At 39.1% G+C, this 23616-nt stretch overlaps 1 protein-coding gene across 1 annotated transcript in view; it reads right to left on the bottom strand.

The window, feature by feature from the left end:
- MAML3 (mastermind like transcriptional coactivator 3) overlaps positions 1-23616 on the bottom strand; it is a 308222-nt gene that overhangs the window by 281187 nt on the left and 3419 nt on the right. The window lies entirely within an intron of this gene.

The following is a 23616-nucleotide window of genomic DNA, read 5'->3' as shown; positions in this document are numbered from 1 at the left end:
CCTGTGCAAAGAATGCAAAAGCAATATAGAAATAAAACAAACAGTGAAAAAATGCACTGAAAAAGAAAATCTCAGGACGTCAGTTTTTAGCCTAAAAATTATTTTTAATTACCATCAGAGGTGCGCGCCAATACAAAACACATCTAATGTTTCTTGAAACTTTAAAAAACAATAAAGGCACAGGAAGCACTATAACATGATTAGTGTATATGCACGCATACACACAATTATTCAGAATTGTTGAATTTCTTTACTGTAGTGTGATATTTATAATGGACAGATAACTGAACTTTTATTATTATGGTTCATTGCACAGCCAGCCAGATATTTAGACGGGATTTGGCATGTTAGCCACTTACAGAGTCCTTCCCAAGAGCCTGGGATAGACAGATATTGTTTGATGCTATTAAAGGTATCATTGCAGGTTGTAAGCTCTTCCAAGTAAAGCTGTCATTTGCAACTGACTGATGGCAATTTTGTCAATGCCAATGGTGTTCAAGTGGTGCTATAGATTGCACCCAGGACACCTATTAATTATTATTTACTGTCATCTTGTTAAAGTCACCTTCCTGCTAAAGATTACAAAATAATCATCATAGTAATAAAAGTGTGACACTGGGAAATATTTGTGACATAATAGCAGAAATCTTCACTGGAGTTTTGTCCTATTGAGTCATTGCAACTCTTAAGTATTCACAAGAGAATAAGAGATAATACAGCTAATTAAAGGTGGAAGAAGGGAGGCTGACAATGAGCTTAATTTGGAATCTTATAAATAAGCCTTGAAGAAGAGTAATATGGCATTCAATGAATTTGTATTTTCAAAATTAATAGACCTCAATAGACTCATCCCTTGAATTTAACCAATCTTCATTTAAAGCATCCATGTTAGTGGTTATCACCAAATCTTGTGATGATGAATTCCACAGGGTAATTATGTACTGTTTGAAGGTGGGTTTTTTCTCTCTCTCCTAAATCGCCTTCAAGCCAGCTTGTTTCATTGGATGATTCCTTGTCCTAATATTTTGAAAACAGGAGAAAATGTCTCTCTACTTTCTCCATGCCACCTGTGATTTTATACATCATGTTACCCATTGTCTTTTTTCCAAAATAAAATTTCAAACATTCTTTCTTTATAAAGAAAAAAATTCAAGCTCCAATCATTTTAATTGACCTCATCTATTTGTTTATAGTTCTACTACAACCTTTTTCAAATGTGACAAATAGAAGTGTATTCAGTAATCCAGATGTAAACCTCCCATCAGTTTAAGTGGGAATGCTAGAATGTTGACAGTTCTATTTTCAATCCATTTTCTAGTAATTTCTTGCTGTAAGGACTGAAAGTGACAAGGCAGGAACCATTACTGCTCTGAGCAGACAGAACTGTTTTGTGATCATGGAAGAGATGTCTCCAACTTTCAAGGGTGGAGGTAAAGCAGCCAAAATTCACTAGCTGCAAAAACAGAAGATCAAAGCCTCAGAGTCTGGGGCTATGTATATATAGTAGATCTCTCTCTTTCTGCTATAACCCAGAATGTAGGGTTAGAGAAATAGAGACTAAGTAAAGTCTCACAGCACTATAGGATTTGTCTTTTTCACATATGCTGTATGCTACAGACATTTAATTAAGTTATCCCCTATGACCCAATATCTTTTTCTTGATTAGTTGCCAACAGCTCAGATCTGAACAGTATATATATGAAGTAGTTTGTGTATACATGTCAACCTTACACCCACAAAGTGAACTACATTTGCCATCTAATTAACCATGCAGCCAATTAAAGATGATTCTTCTAGAATTCTTCTCAGTCATTACATTGAATGTGGTTTTTCCATAAACTTTCTAGCACACTGCTTATTCCAAATCCAGATCACTTATGAATATTTTTATCTCTTCATATGCAGCTGACTAAATAAATCTGTATTTTCCATTTAAAAAAATTGGTGTTATGATGGCTATCTGTCTTCTTAGTATTAATCTGGATTTAAGAGGGAAGCGTCTGCAGATAACCTCAGGAAAGAGGCATATAACCCTAGCTGTGTGTCACATATAATCTAGCCCTCTGCCATGCAGGGGTTTAAACGTGATAATTGGCACCTGGAATTTTACCAGAAAGCAACTGGAAGCTAGAACAGCTGATACAATAGTATAACTTGGAGAAACTACAGGGTGGCAGAACTGCACATGCTGCTACATTTGAACCAATTGCAGATTCTGGTTGGTTTTCAAGAGAACCACAGAACGCACACTGCATATTATGGGCACTTTTCCCTATAAGTTAGGTTTCATAATACTAATGTTTTGTACCCATTCATGGTCACTGTAGAGTGAAATTCAAGTTAGCCTACCCGTGTATATTTCATAACTATCTATTTTAAGGCACAGTCTTTTAAAATGCCCATGTATTGGGGGGGGTTGTGCATGAATTATTCTGGTAATGGTAACCCAGTCTATTCCCTGACCCTATTCTTATAAAATTTCCTTGCAAACCTGCCAGATATTTTTAGCCACCTCAAAACTACCTCACATTTTTTATCAAGTGGGCAATATCATATTCCTAGTTCTAATGTATTGTTGTGAATAAATATTGCCATCCAGAGTTATTCTGGGGAGGAATCTGGTCTTCCATTGACGACCAAATTCTGGTCATCCAATATTGGCTCATTTGATTAAGATATTAATTCAAAATGCCCAAGACAGGTTGTTTTTTACAGAAAAAAAAGCCCTAGACCATGTGAGAATAATCACATTAGTTCTAAGAGGCATGCAGTACAACCCACTCTTGAGGACCCAATGCCTAGTAAATCAGTTGCTCTGATGTTTGATGAACTTTAAAACAAAACTGATGACTAAATCACTGCAACAATTTTTTTTTAAAAAAATCATTTTCTGTGATGTTTGAGGAGCTGAAGAAAGGTATAAAGAAAGGTGTAAAGAAAAATATGGTGACTAAATCATGACAACAAACCATTTAAAAAGGAAATCTGTAAAGGAGATTTGGGGCATTTCCCCATGAAAATGGAGTAAATATGTTGCTCATCTAATTGGAACCCGCAGAAAACTGTTAATACCTGTCCTGCCAGCATAACTTCTATTTTAGTATACCACTAGTACCATGATTTTGGGTGTGTAGAGCATCTTAAGTGAATCTACTGGTTAAACAATTTGGTTTTGCTGACCTCCCTTTTAAATTTTACTAAATTTTACCTCAGAAGAATTTCTCCAGTACGATATTAACAAAGTAATACAAATTATACATGGAAAAACATGCTTTAGGGCAGGAATGTCAAACTCGTGGCCCGTGGGCCAGATGCATCACACACTGGCCATGCCCACCCCCGGTTTAGTGAAGGGAGAAAAAGTTGTGATATGCCATATGATGATGTGTTGCCATAAGTTTGACAATGCTGCATTAGGGCATTTCTTCAGAGCTGTATTCCTCCTGTCCTCAAATCCACAGAATATATTGATATAATTTACACTGTTCACAAAGCTAAGCTTCACTCTGCTTCAAAAATGAGGCTGAGGAGAGATGCTGATCTTAGATATATCATGCAAGGCAGTTTTAGAATAACTGGTGGGTTCCCTCCCTGGCTCCTTTCCCACCGAGTGATCAAACATGGAGGAAAAACACCAATTGTTCCTCATAATGTAGAGAAGAGCACAGCTGGAAGACTTAGGCACGTTCCACTTCATGTTATATTCCTTCATTGCCCTTGGACAGTCATCTGCATTTTTTCATACTTTATTTGCACAGGATTATATAGAACTATTGATGCTCTAAAATATTAATAACCTATGTCAAAAAGAGACAAACACTTGAAATACCCACCTGGTGCAAGCTGGATGTCAAGCTTCTCTGGCATCTTAAGTCATTGGAGGCAAGGCTCAATAAAAAGATGGTTCTTCCGGGACATCTTATAGATCTTCAAAGCAATTGGATGGAGCTTGCAGGTAGGTTGATAGATTTCCTTTCTACTTCACCTGTCCCTCCTAAACTGAGTCTACGTATCAGCCAAGATTTTGTTTGTTTTGACAGAGTGTATTGGTCTACTGGAAAGTCAGCGTTTTATTTGGAAAGCAACTGTCTTCCAGGGAATCAATATTTCCATGTCAAAAACAAAAAACAAATGACCACACAAATCAAGTGCCAATCTTTCTCACATCACCAAGTCAAAATAGCTATAGAGCAGTGGCTAATAATTCAATGAGGAAAGTTGGTGAATAGCCTGTTAAATGATTATAGTTCTAGGAAATGAATTGTGCTCTCAAACATTATGTTTTTATGGTTAAGAGTTTTGTTTTATATATTCTTAATATATTCTGTTTTTGTGGTTATCTTTGTATTGCTTTTTTAAAATTCTGTAAGCCACCCAGAGTTATAGAACTGAGATGGGAAGATATATAAATTTAATGAATAAATTTTAACAATCCATAGCATATTAATGAAGCCAACAGGAGCTGAGCAGATCCCCTCAACTGCTTCATCATTAGCCATGTTGATCATTCATGTCAAAACTTGTGTTAAAAAGGAGAAACACAATTTTAACAACTGGGGCTAGGATGAGACTTACATGACCTCATTAGAACATGCCCCTTAACAAGTTAGGAAGACATCTTCCCGTCATGGTGAGGCATGAGAACAAGTCCTTACCATTATGTTCATGATGCATACCTTAATGCATTACTTTACTTTCCTATCACCAAGAAGGATGCTCTATATCAGGGATGTCAAACTCAATTTAATTGAGGGCCACATCAGCGGTATGTTTGACCTCAGGGGTCCGGGCGTAGCTGGGAAGGGCATGGCCAGCTCGCTGAGGTTTTGCTTTCAGCCACGATGGCCTCCTGCAGCCCTCTGCCAGCAAAAACTGAGCTTGGGGAAGCTGTGCATGGCCCATCCGGGCTCGGTTTTCAGCCACGATGGCCTCCTGCAGCTCTCTGCCAGCAAAAACGGAGACCCCGAGCTCCATTTTCACTGGCAGAGGCACTGCGGGCTGTCCTTCACTGTTTCCAGGGCGGCCCCACAGGCCAGATCTAAGCACCCCATAGTACAGATTTGGCCTGCAGATCTTGAGTTTGACACCCCTGCTCTATATGATCAATTCAGAAACTAGATCCATGTTTTTTTCAAGGCAACTTTTCCCAACCTGACACCCACTAAATATGTTCGATTAAAATGATAATTCTCCACCATCTTTTCAGCATACTGTCTGGTGTAATTCTACAAATTTGCAGGAGTGCTGATTATGAGATATATATATATATATATGAGTAAACAGATGAAGACACCACACGTTGCAAATTCAATGCTACAATACATCCACACAAGACCATCCTTACACGTAAATAATTTTGGAGCTATAAAGTGATTAATTAAAACTTTATTCTCCTAATATTTAATAAGTATTCTTCTGCAGGCTAAGAAAATTGTGAGCATTCCTGCATTAAAAAGTGAAATGTCTTACACTTAATTCTTCCTTCCTTTTGTTCTACAGCTATTCATTTCAAACAGTTAATAAAACTTTTCTCTGCAAGTATTGTACAATTATGGCAAACAAGCCACCAATCAGCGGATTCCTATTTAAGATTTTTCAGTATTATATTATTCAGTATTACTGTGTACTGTCTGAAGGTCAAATGGAAATGAGCAACTGAGAAGGGAATATTGCCAGCAGTAATGCCAACTTCTGACATAGGAACTCAAGTGTTTTGACATGGGATACATGAAAAGAGTAAATAAAAAAACAATGTTCATTTCATTACATTTCTTACTATATAAAGGGTGCAACAGTTGCTAAACACATTTTATTAATTTTTATATGAAAAACCTACACACTGTAAACAGCCGCTCAAACTTGGTGAAAAATGGTATCTAAAATGTTACAAAGATTTTAAAAGTTTAGCATACTGTAACAAAGTGCTTCTTAAACCACATCCCCAAGGAACTTATTTTACAAATTTGTCCTCAGTTCCAAGAAAAGGCTTTTTGTGGCTTTTGGATCAGTTTAACCAAGTGAGTACTGCTTGCATGAAGAAAATATGTTGGCAGATCAGTTTCTCAGATGTCACATTGTTGAATTTTGGGAGGGGGGGGGGAGACACACCACAAAAACTTGGTTAAAAATTAGAAGAGAATGGGAATTTTTAAGTGACAAGACACTGACTTTTTCCTTCATTTTTTTTTGTAAAAGTATCTTTTAAGCTTTTATTACAACCCATACCAAATATTGAAATAAGCTAAATATTATACTAGCTCTTTGAGCTTTTACCTACTGCTGGGTTGGAGTGCTATCCACACGTTCTTGAATCGGCAGAAAATAGCATCAACATGAGAATTTTCTGTCTGACTGCTACTCCCTATTCCATCTCTATTCTCCATTTTAAATCTGCACTCATCTGACTTTCCACCAAAATTGTAATAAAACTAACAAGATTCTGTACACCTTAAAGCTGCCCTCAGACTATGTTGGAGTAAGGAAACACTACACAAACAGTGTTCATCTGTCTAAGGATAATTTAAGCCTGGATCACTTTCTAGCTAGAAAAAACATGAAGAGAATATTACAGGGAAACAGAAGAAAAAAGATGTTACCAGGCCAACTTGTGCCATAGTTTAGATGTAAATGGCTTAAGATTTGAATATATCTTGTTCCAAATATTGATGAAATATAGCTTTAAATGTCAGCAACTACATAAAAGTATGATTTATAAGGGGGGAGGGGGGGAAATATTATTAATCATGCTTTAATTCTTTTTCCTCCCTCTCCTTTAAACAGTCAAGAACTCTCATATTTATTTCATTCATTATATTGCTTAGTATTATATTGCTTTGTGAGATAAACTGATCAAGAAAACAGCAAACATATTTTACCATATATTGAATTAACTCAAAAACAATTTTTGAAAATGTAGCAAGCAATTTGCATTTCCTGCATGCTTAGAGAAAGTTCACAGGGAAAACTGAAAATAGTTTAAATAAAAAAAGTTCCAAAATTGTTTTTTTAATTTCTAGTTACATTGTAAAGCAATACACTATTTCCAGTTTATTTTATCTGAATTGTGTATTTTCTTTCTCCTGTTCAATCATGTCCAAATCCCTGCAGTTTTCTGAAGATTTTTCTGAAATGGTTTGCCATTGGCTCCTTCCTAGAGCTGAGAGCAGCGACTAGCCCAAGATCACCAAGCTGATTTTGTGCTTAAGGGGAGACTAGAACTCAGTCTCCTGGCTTCTAGCCTGATCCCTTAACCACTACACCAAACTGGCTATTTCTTTCTTTCCGATTTTAAATAGCTCTGAAGGGGGGGAAATGACAGCATGAAAAAATTGTCTTAACTGCTTTATTGAAATGATATTTTAAATCTGTTAACCTAGGATATGATGATTTAGCAGCAGTTGCTTAAAAATAATTGTTGAGAACCTGATTTCAGGAAATTTATTTTTCAGAAACTTTCAGAAAAAGAGATCAAACGATGGGCATTGTGATTTTCTTTTTCTTTTCAATTAAGTAGTTTTGGATAATTACAAAGAGCAGTCTGTTCTTCAGCTGCTATTTATTGATTAATTATATCTAAGGTACCAGAATTCCTCATTTAAAATCAGGTGCAGAAGCTAGCAGTAAATGGCTGTGAAAGCCTGACACACAGACGAACCCAGTACACCAGCCTGATGATGGCAGATGAGATTCTGCCGAAATGTTACTACAACTTTAAAAGCACAACTACAATGACGTGGGAAAATACCCGAACAAAGCTGAATACCATATATGTATATATATGTATGTATGTGTATGTGTGTATGTGTGTATGTATGTATGTATGTATGGCATTCAGCTTTGTTCGGGTATTTTCCCACGTCATTGTAGTTGTGCTTTTAAAGTTGTAGCAACGTTTCGGCAGAATCTCATCTGCCATCATCAGGCTTCTGTATAGTGTTCATCTGTATAGTGTTCATCAGTCAGACTTTTACAGTGGTTTCAGATTTAAATTTGAGGCAGCCTATTGCTGTGCCAGAATGGTTTTTTCTTCATCCTGATTGGTTGGGAGTCTTGGTCTGTGTTTATTGGTCTTGGAGTTTGCTGTGTTCTGCTTGATTGGTGTTTCTAATATCTTCTGTCTGTTTTTTGGCTCTTTTTGTATCTTGATTGGCTGGCAACATTGTGTTACTTTATTGGAGGCCTTTAGTGCAGCTTGGCTCCGGGTAAATGGACGGCTATCATTTGTTAGGAAGCTAGGTTTCATCTGGGTGCCTGGTTGGGGTGTGTTTGAGCTGGAGGTATCAGGGGGGATCCGTTTGTGCCCAGCCTGGCTAGTGGTGTGGAGATTTTTTTGTTTGTGAGTGCAGGCTTCCAAATGATTGACAGTCTGGTGGAATCATCTCTTCTATTCATGCTTTCTGGTCTTTTTTCCATCTCTATGGCTTCTCTGATGATTCTGTGGCTGGGGTTTTCTATAGTGGCTAGGGTTTTGGTGCCATTGAAGTTGATGCTATCACCTGTGGCTTCCATGTGTTGGACTAGTGAGGAAGTGTGTTCCAGCTTTTTGACTGCATTTTTGTGTTCATCCAGGCGCGTATTCTTCTATTGGTCTGTCCAATGTATGTGGCCGGGCATGATGCACAGGGGACTTCGTATATGCCTTGGTTTTCCAGGTCAATTTTATCTTTGGGGTTTCTAAGGATGGCTGCTATTTTTCTGTCTGTTTTGAAGGCAGTCTTGATGTGATGTCTGTGTAGTATCTTCCTGATTTTGTCTGTAGTACCTCTTATGTAGGGCAGGACAGCTGTTCCATAGGTCTGTTCATCTTCTGGGTCTCTATTGTGTCTCAGTGTGTTTTGGTGGATCAAGCCAGTGATTTTGCTTTTGTGGAAGCCGTTGGCTGTCAGTACTTTAGTCAGGGTGCATAGTTCAGTCTTTAGGTGTGTCTTGTCTGCCAGGCGTTTGGTTCTAGTAATTAGTGTTTTAGCCACGGAGTTTATCTGTGCTGGATGGTGGTGGGATTGGGCGTTGAGGTAGCAGTTAGTGTGTGTTTTCTTCTGGTATACGGTGTGTCCTAGTGTGCCCTCTGTTTTTTTGTAGATTAGTACATCTAGGAATGGTAGTTGTTTGTTTGTTTCCGTTTCCATGGTGAGCTTGATTTTGGAGTGTGTGCTGTTTAGGTGTGTTAGGAAATTGTTTAGGTTTTCTTTTCCATGGGGCCACATGTAAGTACCCGCAAAAACTTAACACACACACACACACACACACATATATATATTCAAAAGGCAAACCAATTCATTGTTTCTTAAGTGCTACATGGGGATCTCCTATCAGCGGGTATCAATTTGCTTCTAAACGGCTCAAAAAAAAGGAGAGAAATATTAAGTGAACTCATACAGCCACCAGCATTACAATTAGGTCTCTTTTCTTTAGATTCCTTGAACGTTTTTACTTACTTGATTGCCCCGTATTTAAAGCATTTCTTTCTCAGTGTATAGTAAGTCACATTCTGTAGAATAAAAAAATTATTTAAAATTCTTACCTTAAAAACACATACACACACACACACGCCACATGACCTATGTAGGCATGCTAAAATATACACAATTGGGGGGGTTTCATACTACTTGTAGATATGAATTCCCCAAATATTAATAAAACATGTACAGTCTTACTCATCAAAATCAGGGCTGAGAAGACATCGCCCAATTAAAATTCTTCCTTTGCAGAGCCCATCTGCCCATTCCGGGTGAATCCGGTCAAGACTTTTATTATTCAACTGTTTGATATCCAAAAATGTATGATGGACCATGACATAAATGAAAAATAATAGCCTCTTTTAAAGTTGATACTTTTTTAAAAAAACTGTAATAGGGATACTATTATGGAATTGTTTGGGAACAAGAATTCATTGTTACCATTTCAACCTACAGTTCAGTTTATCTCCATTGCTAAAACAAAATATTCTCCAATATAGTGTTGTTGAGCTGGAGGAACTGGAAAAGGGCTCACAAGTCCTAGATCTTATTTCATGATTACAGAATCTTTTCTTGTCATCATAATTTGCATCTTCCATTTACAAAATTGTATTTCTCAATATTGTACTGTTACAATAGCCGAAGTTCAGATGTGCTAAGAGTTCATCACATGCATTCATTTTTGCAAACATTCAGTCTCCAAACCAATATATTTGGAACACATACAACCAGGCTGTTTAATTAATGAATAAGTCTGCCACAATCTAAAAGCACATTTAGTACATGCTATGCTACGCTATGCTAATGGGATGTCTAATAGTAAGTTTTACATAGCATCCCTTACTTCAAACAACAATGTGTGAGTTTTCCTATGTTCAATCAGCTGGGGTAATTTGTCTAGAAGCTACACGGAGGCAATGCTTTTTTACACTGCACATTTTATATCCAAATTTATTCCACCTAAAGTATCTTATGAAACTATTTTAACAGAAATATTTCACCTATACATTAGAAATAAAGATTATAGTTCAAAATCTATATAAATGTTATGAGAAGGGACTCAAATATGCAAGGCTTTAATTTCATGTTTGAAAACATTGCTTGCAAAATTCATGTAGTCATTTAAGTTTCATAGACCTATGTGAAAGTGAACAAAATACACAATTTGATATAAAACTCATGTTACGAAAACAAGGAACAGATGGAAACTGGATCTCCTGCACAAAAGAGAATTGTTTATAATCCTTTCCATAAGCAGGAAGAAAAACGCAATAAATTTAAATACTGATATGATAAAACTTACGTTTTATATATAGAAGATATCATTGGAATTATTTCATGTATTTATGATCTTTCCTATAATTATCTCCTTAGAAGTTCCTCAGTTTTTGTATGCCTGTCAATTAATTCCTATCTGACCTGTCAAGAAGCCCAACATTTATTTTCATAGTTATTATTTACCCAAAGACATAGCAAACAAATTTCAGAAAAAGGCCAGCTTCAGGTTATCAAATGAAGAGATTCACATTATTTACACCAAAGACAGGGAACTTACTGCCATTCAAATGCTATTAAATTATCACTTTAAGCAGTCCTATGACCTTACCTTATCTGCACTTTAATAATGGTACGGACATGACTTGGCAACTTCTTTTTCCCACCACCTCCCTATAACATTGTCTTCATTTGAGAGCCGGTGTAGTCCAGTGGTTAGGGCACCAGGCTAGAAGCCAAAAGACTAAGTTCTAATTCTGCCTTAAGCCAGCTAAGTAAAGTTGGGCCAGACATTTTTTTCACCCCAACTCATCTCACAGGTTGCTGAGTGGAGAAAATATGAGGGGGGAGGACTATCTGTATGTCTACTGCCTTGGGTTATGGATATAAATAAAATAAAATAAACTATTTAATATTTTCTCCATCTCATCCCTAAAACGAAGTCATTCTTAACTGGTCTAATTTTTTCCCCCAATGAATCAAAGCAGTTTTACTATCTCTGCAATCTGACACTCTATCAACCACTGTGTGGATTATCAGTTTACTCACAAAAGATGGGTTCAGACCAGCACCTACTGGACTTTATAGGCACACACTCCCTCCCCCAGTATCTGGGTACTGTTCTCCAGAACAGTTCTTGCTTTGGATAGGAGAAGAATTCAGCCTTTCCTTCTATACCTGCCAAGTATGGGAGCTAATCCTTAGATGAGAAGCCTGGATGAGTCCAAACAGCAGCTAACCAGCAATGAAAAGCATGTTATGCAGTAAAGCAAAGGGAGGCCAATTTGCGTGCACACACTCGTGCCTATCAGTTGTTTGGATGCTTTTGAACACAGGCATACTGTTCTTCTGAAAAAGCAGTCAACCCTTCTTCAGCAGTTCACAGCCCAGAGGGGTTGCACTATGAAGAAAGAAACCCAATTTATGTAATTCCTCCACTTTGCCAATTGTACATTGGGCTTCAAGTTTGATAAAGAGCCTTTGTCTTCACTTTTGCACTGGACTCCCACAAGTGATTCCAAGATGATGAAGGTACTACGCTCAGATCCCCTGCCTTAAATATGAATAAAATAGTATATACATTTCCTGTAAATCTTTCATGTCCTGTACATGTCCTTACCTTTTCAGTGTTTTTTTCCTCAAAGTGTTTCTCAATACATTTCACTTCAGATAGAAAATCTCAAAGTTGCTTCAGTTATAAATGTGCTCCTTTGTTTCCTATTTTTCTCCACATTATTTTATGGTCTATTGCGCATTTAGGAATCATTTTTTCATGCAAAGAAAACATGCTTGAATCAACATTAAAATTTAGAATAGTTGAATATTAACAAGACCCTCTGCAAAGACCCTCCCATTCTAATAAACTTTATAGAGTATTTCAAACAAACAATAGAAGAAAAATGTTAGTCATGCCTGAGACTAACATACCTTATTTAAATCATCAGCACAAAGCAAACTTTTATTTATTCATAAAATTTATTGACTGCCCATCTTACCACAGAGCAACTCTATTATATATATTATCTAAAATGATCAGATTATTTCTCATCCTAGTACTTCAAAGTTGTCATTATCACCTTGATTTGAAACCTATACACTAGTTTGCACTTTGCTGGAAATAATTATTCCTCATTCAAAACAAATAAGCTCATGTAGTGTTGCTACAGATCTCAACAGAAATCCAAATTGTTACCAACTACAGGACAGGCTGTGTTTGGTTTTTTTTCCATTGTTCACTTTCACTGGTATTTTCACTCAAAAGCTGATCGATTTGGTGCTCAGAATAGTATGTTATGTTCCGTTCAAAGGAGTCCCAATGATTCTAATCTCAGCTTCTGAATTAGTTGCTTTATCTATATTTGCAACACCTCCATATAATGAAATAAAGAGTAATCCAGAATAAAAACCTTGAATACTGTGTTCACCATATAATTCTTAGACAGAGACAATCCATTCTTAGAAGGTACTTGTGGAATTGTTTTTGTTAGGGAAGCAACAGTTGGAATATATTAATACCATGCTGGATAAGACACTAGGCCCACTGTTCCAAATTCTTTTTCCACAGTGGTCAACCATCAATGGGAAATCCACAAGTAGAACAGAGCACAGTAATATCCAGCAATGCCTGCAGAGGAGATGGCAAATGCCAATGTAAAATATACAAAAGGGGAAGGACTTATATAACAATGGGACTTCCACCCACTTGCCTGTTTTGACAATCTCATGGAAGCTGCTAATAACTCTCATTCAGTCTCCAAAAATGAGTTTCAAGAGGAAAAGGCTATTATTGTTCTTTTGTATGTGAACCACCGTAAATAAAGACTGATCGACAAACCTAATTACTTCAGATTCCATTGTTTATACAGTTTCACTGTATGAAGTAACTATTACTTCCTAGTCCCTAGATTTTTAACCAGTTATCACTCATAAAACATTGTCATATTTAATCTAGAAAGAAATTCCAAATAAATAGCTTTGTGTGTGTTTGTGTGGGTGTGGGTGTTGCAAATAAGACAATACTTATCTACATAATGTATTTAAACCATATTATCCTTTCTTCAGCAAAATTTATCCTGTTTACTTTATAATGTAACCCTTATTAATATTACTTTAACTGGCTCAACATTTTTTGAATATGTAAAGTTTTATTTTATTTTGCCTTACCCTCGATACAGCAACTAATTTTAAGAATGCTGCACATTTTTCTCAAGTGAGCAATCCTGTATTTGTATTCCATTGGAACTTTTGAATATGTATCATTCAGACCAACAAAATCTACAAATTTGGTTCTTTGCTTCAGCTCATGTTTTTTCCTAAAGTATTTTTTCCACATTTTCAGGAGATGCAGAGAACCTATTCAGCTTCTCTACACTCTCCTTTTAATCAGCTTGCTTTCCAATTTTTCAACATATGATTTATCGCTGATATAGTTAAATTTTATTTCAGTAATGCTAATAATATCAATCATTTGGTCCTCACAAATTCTTTCTTACGCAATTGCCTAATTTGCATTTATTTTATGCAAGGTTATTTTTGTATTATGTCAAGAACTGAATTTTATGAAGGATTTTTTCTAATATCATCCTTGATATTATCCATTAACATGCAAAGGACAGAATTTCAATTACCTCTACTTATATGCAGTATACATTTTAGTTGAATGTCTATGATCAGAGTTTGGTAATGTTAAATATTCCTTCAACAGTTTTCTAATCAGTATAATAAGACTCACATTTATCAGAATTCTTGATATTTCTTAGGAAAAAGTTCAGATTGTCCCTCCTGCGGCTGGTCTCACTATCAATTGTTCCTATCAATAAAAGGAGCATACAACTTTTTTTAATGCCCACTGCTATTCTTTTCAGTGTCAATCTCAGGATCAGTATCCTAGCCAAAATCCTAAAGTAATGGGGCAGGCAATATCATGAGTAACCTGGAATAAGAAGTTATAAAGGGGTAGAAGAGGAGCAAAGCATAAACTTGCTTTCTAAATCCTAAAATATAGGTAGAATTACATTAATTATTGTTAGAAAGTTTGTTAATTTTAATTTTTTCACTAATTTTAGTGAAACTCAAAATAGACCATTTCAAGGACATAATCTTGAGAATTATGCATTTTTTTAAAAAAGAATCACGTAAGAAAATATACTGACGCAACACTACCAGCAAAAGCTCTCCTATTTCTAACTCCTAACTACAGATGTTAAGAACTAAAATTGGGCTCTTTCACCTTTAAAGTTTTTGATATGTGGAAGAGTTATTATAGCTCTTCATAACTTTAAATTTTCAACAAAAGGAACTGAGATTAGTGCTACCAGGTTCCTATTACTGAGATTAAAATGTAAGTAATTTTCTTGAGAACAAAAACATCTGGCACAGCTAGGGAATAAAGACTTAATATACAAATGTAGCCCTTTGAACGTATGATACTTTTTCCTTCAAAATTATACACTTGGCTTTTTCCACTACTGGGTAAAAGTGTTATTCACTCATCCTTAAATTTGTATGACTTCCTATATTGCACTTATTGTATCTGTACTCACAGAAAATAGCGTTATTCTGATTTGTGAGTATACACTGTAAGAATATAAGTAAAACTATTATTCCTCAACTCTTAATGCTGTCTCCTTTCAGCACATCACTGTCATGACTTTACAGCAGAAAAGGGGAGGATTTGATTCCAAAACTCTCTGTGAGCTTCTCTCTTATCACCCTATTCGAGCATCTCCTTAGTTAAAATAATGTGGAAAAATATGTGGAAAAACACCAAGGCAGAAATGAAAAGCTATCTTGTCCTGACAGCACAACTATTACAGTTAAGTCTTAGAGAACTGGCACTAACAAGGTGCCGGGCAATCATCTCTCTTACTTCAGGAGGAAGCAGGGAGGAAGTAACATATTGACAAACAGAAAAACTGGGGAATAGACAACAAAGATAAATTCACATCTTTTATAGTTTTCTGGACACTGCCATAAAAAAGGGAGGCTTCCTGCATCTAAGTGAAAATAAGAATTTCATAAAACTGCCAAATACAGTAGTGCAAATATCACTATCTCTTCCTTCCCCACCTGGAATGAGCAGTCAACTCAAAATATTAATGACCCTTAATGACCATAAGCAAATAAATCACATAAATACAAAACCACTTCCAGGAATGCAGCTGCCCTGAAAAAGATGGTGCCACATGAATATAATCAGGGCAGGCCATGCCACAACTAGGGCAAAGCTCTAAGTGGGGAATGGCCAAAAGCCCACCGTGGCCCACCTGAACAAACAATAACCCATCTACAGTACTTCAAGAATGTCTCCTCAGGAAATTTCAAGGCACTTGGGATAATCTCATTGCAGCCCCACCAGAAGCAACTAGATGGTTAGCTTCCCTAGATACTGAACTACATAATCTATTCTATTGTGTTTCTGTGGCACCATATTATGGCGATTTTATCATGTTTTACCCTAATTTATTATCTTATCTCATCTATTGTATTGTCCACACACTTTACATACATGTATTTGCTGGCACTTTATTTAAACATATTTATGTTTGTTCATATAATGTGGTTTATTCATGTTGTGAATCAGTGATTGCACGACCTCTGAAGATGGCACATGCAGATGCCATATGCTGATATTTTGACTGTGGAAAGATATTGATATCATCCTCTTTTTTGTTACAAAAATAAGGAAACCCAGCTTCACTCTCCTCTGATTTGTTTTAAGCTAGGAAAGAAGCTGGTGAAGGAGGAGGAGAAGAGATGAGTGTCCTACTGACAAAAATAAATGGATGATTAGTGCTTAACTAATAATCAAAGGGAAAGGGATGTTCCTCCATTTTCCAGTTTTCCAGAAGTTTGTGGGATCTGAACACAAACTCAAAACTACAAAAGAATGACCATTACAGACTTTATACAACTTGATTTTGTGATGAAATATTGACAATTAAAGAAATGTTATTTAGAACCAACACACTTAAAGATGACTTAAGTCTGTTTCATTTACTATGAGCCCAAGGAAGAAAAAATGGTCTCAGACCATGACCGTAAGTACTATATTACAGCACTAGTGAGTTCAAAGACAGTATCTCAACCAAAACCCATTCACCCAGATTACTTACATATTTCTATTCTTAGATCACTCCACATTCACTTTTTACACACACACACACACACACACACAGAATCACGAGATTGCTTCCTCCATCGTGTAGCCATAAGCACTCCCAATCCCCGTCATAATTTTCCACAGCTTGTCCAGTGTAGCCCCTATTTCCTCTTCCTCTTACCAATTCTCAGCTCTCACCATCTCTTCCTGAAGTTCACTTGGATGAGGCTTCCATTCTTTTCAATGCACTGGGCTGCCTTGAATTCATTTTAATCATGTCAGTTCTCATACTCTGCTCTGATATAGTTCTACCACATCAGGCAGTGATCATAAAGTCTGTTCCTTTCTCTTACAAATTGGGGAAGTCATGCTTCAAGCCAAAGCACTGGCCTCTAGCCCTCCAAATATTTTTCCTAAGAAGAAAGTCACATTTAAAAGTCATGGGGAACACAAACAGGACTCTTCACAAGATCACAAGAAATGAAAAGGTACTTGCAGGTACAGGGCACTTTTAGGCAACCTATGGTTATTCTCAGATTATGGAATAAGACATTTTCTATGTGAATAGGAATAACACTACTAGCCCATCATGTTTATTTATACCTTTCTGCTTGATCCAAGATAGTTCAGAAGATACAAACATCGGTCATAACAAAGTGGATTGAAGATACTATAACCAGTCTAGCAAAAACAAAACAAAACATATTTTAGCATCAATATGCCTTTCAATGGGGATAACCGTAAACCATACTGGACACAGTGAGACTCTTAATAAACGTATCGTGATTAGGGTACAAAATTGCAATGCTTTCATATTTTCTGCTTAGAAAGCTATTCTAAATCTATGGAATATAAGACTTAAGATACTTCTGCATATTTCAATTCATAATCACTATGGTCATATAAAAACTAAAGGTTAGTTAGGGTTAACATTAAAAAGGGAAATGATAAGAGCTATCACATATCTGCCTCCTACAGGCTCTTTTTTCAGATACTATTTTCTCCCAGTTGGATTTGTTCAGAAGCTAATTTCTGGCTAAAAGAAAATTGGTTTGGGGGAAGGAGTTAAGCCACACAGGCCAGGGGGAGAGGATTCCCATTCATCTTTTCTGCTCTTAAACCTGGAATTTCAATACATCTCATATTTCTACTTGACTCCACCAGATATGGGTTTAAATACATGATCCAACACTAGGTCTTGCTTACTGGAAGTTACTTCCAAGAAAGCATGTGTGCAAGAAGATTGTCAGTACAAGAGATGAGAGAGGGCTAAAAAAATTCTATCACCAACAAATTATAATTCCAAAATTGAAAACCAAAAGCGTGATAGATTATAACACTAACAAAAGAAGAGTCTCAATAGCTTGTTACTGAAGCATGGTTGCCTAAAACAGAAAATCAATAAAAAAAGAGCAAACATGGAGTACATTAAGGAAGAGTTATATCTCTACAAAGTGGGAAACAAGAAAGCATATTAGCTTGCTAAGAATGGAGTATTATTCTTTTGATCCCACTTTTATTATTTATATAACTCCAGGCAGCAAACATTCATAATAGCCCTTCCTATTTTCCCCACAAAAACCCTGCGAAGTGAGATGGTTGAGAGAGAGTAACCTGCCCAAAATCACCAGCTGGCTTTCAGAGTTAAAGTAGAACTAGAACTCAGTGTTGTCTGGTTTCTGACCTGGTATAATGGTGATATTTTCCCTGAAAATAAGATCCGGTCTTACATTTTTGGGAGCTCCAAAATAAGCACTAGGGCTTATTTTGGAGGAAACACAATTTCAGGGTGATCAGCCTGGCCAGGCGCCCCCCGGCGCACAACACACAAGGTGGCAAACACGCAGGGGCCGATGTTGTCCAGCAGCAGCTGCAGCCCTCTGGCCACTTGGTTGGCACACTCTGGGGCTGCACAGCCTGCGCAGCATGAGTTGATTACCTGTTCAAGCAGCAGAGGCACGCAATACGGATGCGCCATGCAGGCCGAGAGACGCAGTGGGCAGGCAGCCACAAGAGGCTTGTCTTCACATCTCTGAGCTTGCCTGCGGCCTGTGCAGCACGTTGGGATTGCCTGCCTCCCTCCTGTGCCTCTGCCACTCTCGGCTTCTCCATATCCCGAGCGGCACGTCCCAATTGCCTGAATCCACCTGTTGCTTGGATAAGTAATCAACTCAACTGTGCTGTGCAGGCTGCAGCTGCTGCTGGACACCATCAGACCCCACATCCTCACTGCTTCCAGTGCCGGCCAAACCTACCAGCCCCGGGCTGATGACGCTCTTGATTAGGGCTTATTTTTTGGGTAGGGCTTATAATAGGTGCAAGTTTAAAAATCAGGCTAAGGCTTATTTTTGGGGAAAGACTGCACTTTAATAGTTTCCAAATGTTTTCCCACTCCTATTTTTAAAAAGTAACTAGCACTGAGAAATATCCAACTCTATAAGAGTAATAGGAAACTGGATTATATTAAAAACTAGGCCACTAAAGAAAAAGCTCAAATAATTCCTTAATAACCCTGTGCACAATTTACTGTTCCCATATTTTTCCCCGCTATTACCTTCTTCATCATTTTAGACACTGTCTACCCACTGTAGGATGAAGGCCTCTTTCCTCATGTTTCCAACCTATATGAGAATGTTATTTTCAAGAAAACAATCCAAATTTATGAATATTAAATTATGCACTTCACATGTGCAGTATCTTACACAAGGATGAGGAGCTTTTATTTTTAAGTAGACAGCTAGATTCTCAGAGCCTCTACATTGAAGTTAAGTAGCTAAAGTTAAAATCAAACGTTGGGAGAACCAGAACTAGCAATGAAGTACATCTCCTCTTCTGCTACCTCCTTTACTATTTCTGCTCCAGAAAATCCTATTCTTCTACCATGAGAATGAGCATTTTGATTGGATAAAATTAACACCTAAATGGATTGGAACTATTCGTTTCCAAGGGTGAACTAGGCTGCACTCTAGATCAAAACTGCCACATATGAGAAATCCTATCCTTATAGCAACCTGTTACCTCACTCAGAATTGCGACGTATTTCTGAAGTTTTTCATATCTACTTTTTTCCCCGTGAGTTTCCAATGTTTCTCTATCAGTAACACAAAAAGGAAAAAAAAACATGCCACTGTCCTCACTGATGGTATCCTTGTTTATTTCTTGTACTATGACTGTAGATGTATACTTGTCCACCCTCAGCCACAGAAACTGTCTCAGGTCCACCTACTTTTCTGTTGCGTTGACAGTCTGGCATGTCATGGATGCTGCATTGAATCACCCAAGAAAAGACAGGATATAAATCTAATAATGACTATGAGTGCAAGTCTCTCTGAAGTCTTTCAAAGTAAATATGCAATTTCTGCTATTAAGGAATGGCAATAAGATGTGTGTGGGTGGGTGTTTATTTTATTCTTTATATTTTCACAAGTATGTATTCTATTAATACTGCTAATTCAAAAAGTTAATCCAAACCAATGTATCAAGTAGGAAGATGTATCTGGACTATTTACCTGTCACTGATAAGCAAGAGGAGGTCAAACAACATTTCTTTTTCTGAAAATCCCATGCAAACTGGATTTAAAAGTAGTGCAGAAGACATCATACAATTTCTGGCATCTTCCTATTATTTTTAAAAAAAACAAATTTGCTATCTGCTGCAAAAAAAAAATCTCAAAAAGAAATATAAATCTTGACCAGATTTTCAATAAGAACTATAGCACTACTCTCCTGACTACCTGAAGCTCTCTTTTACCGCTATTGAAAACAGCATTCATAATAATGAATTATAATGAAGGGAAATATCTTAATACAAATATGGCTACTGAAAAACTATGGCCTCGACATGAAGAGTCCTCTTCTAAGCCTTGAATTCTAACTCAACACAGGTGAAGCAACCATAACTGTAAAATTGGCATCTTTAACAAGAATATCATTGTTTTGTGTAGAAAAAGTTACCGAAATTTTGTTGCTCCTAGCTGGGAAAAAAGCAAATGCGATCAATAGTGATTGAATTTCTAATGGAAAATATTGAAACTAAAGTAATATCCATATTTTAATCAAAACGGATATTACACCAGCAGCTTTAAGATTTGTTGGAGAAAGCTACTCCAGAGGGCACATTCAAGCAACTAATCTCTTTATGATGGTAATGAGATTCAGCAGATCTGTACCGTCCCACTTCCCCTGATGGGAAACACCCAACCGTTTAACTGGTGGGGCAGCGAGTTTAAAAGGGAAAGGAAATGGGGGCATGTGAAGATCGTTTGCATGGGACCACTACTTAAGTGCTGCAAATGCAAACCCCATTGGGGAGCAAGGTGGGGGAAACAGCTCGAGGACTCAACGCCAACCTGATTACCGAACAAAAGGCTGCTCAAGCACCTCCGTTTCTGACTGGCCTAAGCCAACGGCAGCATGCCAAGCCTCCAGTTTCCTGCCAGCGAAACGAGGGCCTCCCTTTCGACTTCGCCTTTCTCCGACCCCCCTCGCTTCGCTCCTGCGTAGTCTTTTCCCCTCCCCCCCTTCTGCGCGCCTTTTCCTTCCCTTCCCGCCTTTCTTCGCAAGGCTATTCGCTCGCCTGATCGAGGGCAACAGCGGAGCGTGCGCAACACGCGCGTGGGGCTAAGGGCGCATCCCCTGCCTGTCTCGCCCTTTCTTTGCAGGGCTGGAAAACTCCCCGGCGCTGCCTCCGTCAAGGGTGGCCTCCCCCTCTCTCATATCTCACGCGCCCGCCCACCGTGGGTTTTATTGTCTCCACACAGGCCTGGAGAGAGAGAGAGAGAGAGAGAGAGAGAGAAGGTGGGAGGAGCGCTATTTCCGGAGCGTTAAGTTCTTCTCTCAGCCGAGGTTTCCCAAATTCGTTAGGACTCTCCTTATTTAAGACATGGCCGAGGGGAATAAAGGTTGCAGCCCAGTTAAAGGAGCCCCCGGCGAAGGCTTAGAGAAGGCTTTAAGGACCAGCGCCGGGAAGACAAAGCGGCGGGTGGCGTAAAGAGGACGGCGACCCCCGCCTGGAGCCGGCCTTTCTCACGGCGGTGGGAGGGAAAGAGGCGGGCCCCACGCACAAGGAAGGCGCGCGCGCGCAGCGAGAACCAACAGGACCGTTCAAGTCAACAAATTGTTCCTTTCCCGTCGTGGGAGGAGCCGCTGCTGCCGCCGCCGCCGCCTCGAGCAAGGCGAGGACCTCAGTTCCTTTCTCTCGCCACCCGCCCACATTCTCTCGTCGCCGCAACACCCATCAAGTTTTCGGGCTGCCGCTCTGCGGCTAACCCCCTCGCCAATCCGCGCCTTCGGGGTCTTCCACCCCCGCCTTAAAAGGAAGGAGGGGGAGGGGAGGCGTGGCGGCTTTGTCAGGCAGACGCCAGCTGGTGGGGTGGCCTTCGGAGGGGAGGACTGCACAAGGGCGGGGGATGCTTCAACTGTCTCCCGGCAGCTCCCGATTCTCGTAGCAGCCGTAGAAGAAAGCCAATGAACCGCGAACCTGCTGCTCTTCTCCTTTACAAATGAGCACGTGCTTTATGTGGCCTTGCGCAAGAGGAGGTCCGAACCTCCGATCAATTCGGCCGAGCGTTTGCAATCCTATAGCGACATGATCCGAGGAGTAGGCAAGTCCCGTTGGTTACTCTCGAGTGATTGTGTTTCTGCTTGCATGCTTGAAGATGAGGGTCGGATACAGGTTTTAATAATTTTGGTAAGTAAGACGCAGGATAAGTCTTTCACGCCGCAATCCCTCCTCGTCCAGTTATGCACATTTAAAAGAGTCGAGTAAACAAGCCTGAAAGTGCGGCTGCCAACTAAACAAACAACGCCTCCCTTCACCAAACTGGTGCTTGCGGCCCGGTAAGACGCCTCCAGCGTACACAATCTCTGTACATTGCAAGCGCAAGATTTCAAAATCTTTTCTTCCCAACTATGCTATCCTTATTCGACTCTACAACTGGAAAATAGCATTAACAAGAACAGATCCGTTAACACAGCCTAGCCTCAAATTCGCCCTCCGCCCGGCCTCTACACCTAAGATTTTACTCTTGTACATGTTTCTTGGGAGTCCATCTCAGTGAACATCGTAGGGCTTAACTCCGAGTACAGCGGACTTGCGCAGGGGTAACGGTATTAACCTTCCTGCCCGATATGGCCTCGTAGTAGGTTAATACCGCTAACCTTGCGCAAGTACTCTGACAGATTTATTCCCAAGAAACATGTACAAAAGCAAACTCCTAGATTTGAAGGGCGGGTGGGGAAAGGAGGCTAACCGATTTAGCCAGAGCAGCTAGCACGAAACGATTCTTCTTGAAAGGTAATTCAATAAAAGCTTAACCAGGGTGCACTTCTGTTTTCCCACAAGCTCGTTAGCCCCTGATGTTACCCGCAGCCCGCCCTCTATAATGAGCGCGTTTTAGCGGCGAGTCTTGGGAAGCGCCACTGGCGGCTCGGAGTCATTACGCCACCAACTGACGAACTGCCGCCCCTTTGCTCTTCCCTTCCGAGGCTTTTAAAACAGCGCTCTCCAACCTTGGCAACTTTAAGCCTGGCGGACTTCAACTCCCAGAATTCCCCAGAAGTTTTGCTGGCTGGGGAATTCTGGGGGTTGAAGTCCTCCAGGCTTAAAGTTGCCAAGGTTGGAGAGCGCTGTTTTAAAAGACCAAGAAAACTTTCGCCTTTCGTTTTTGTTTTGTAATCCAGCCGAGGTGGCTGCTGAGTGGCTGCTGGCTGCTTCCCCACCCACACTCTCACGCGCTGCCGGTCGAGGAAGAGCCTGCCCAACTTTTCTTCCGAGAGCTGACACTCCCGCTCGGCAGAGCCAGCCCACAAGTTCGCCCTCCGCGGGATTTAAAGAGGCAACGAGTCTCTCCCCTCCTCACTTCCTCCCCCCGCCTTCGTTCTTCTAAACGCGTACCCACGCGCGCCTGTGTCCCTTTCCTTGCCTTTCTCCGGCTTCCCTCAACCGCTTTAGACCGTCCGAAGACGCCCCGAACCCTCCCAAGCTCGGACCCTGGAGGCGGCTCTTCCCAAATGCGAATCACCAAGCAAGCGCCCCTCTCTATATTGTCCGGTAGTCTTAAGGAA

The sequence above is a fragment of the Notechis scutatus genome, chromosome 4, assembly GCF_049901735.1.
Source record: "Notechis scutatus isolate UNSWTSFEM ecotype Mainland chromosome 4, rNotScu1.2, whole genome shotgun sequence".
Taxonomy (NCBI): Eukaryota; Metazoa; Chordata; class Lepidosauria; order Squamata; family Elapidae; genus Notechis; species Notechis scutatus.
The sequence above is the reverse complement of the archived record's forward strand: the minus strand, read 5'-3'. Positions and strand labels throughout refer to the sequence as shown.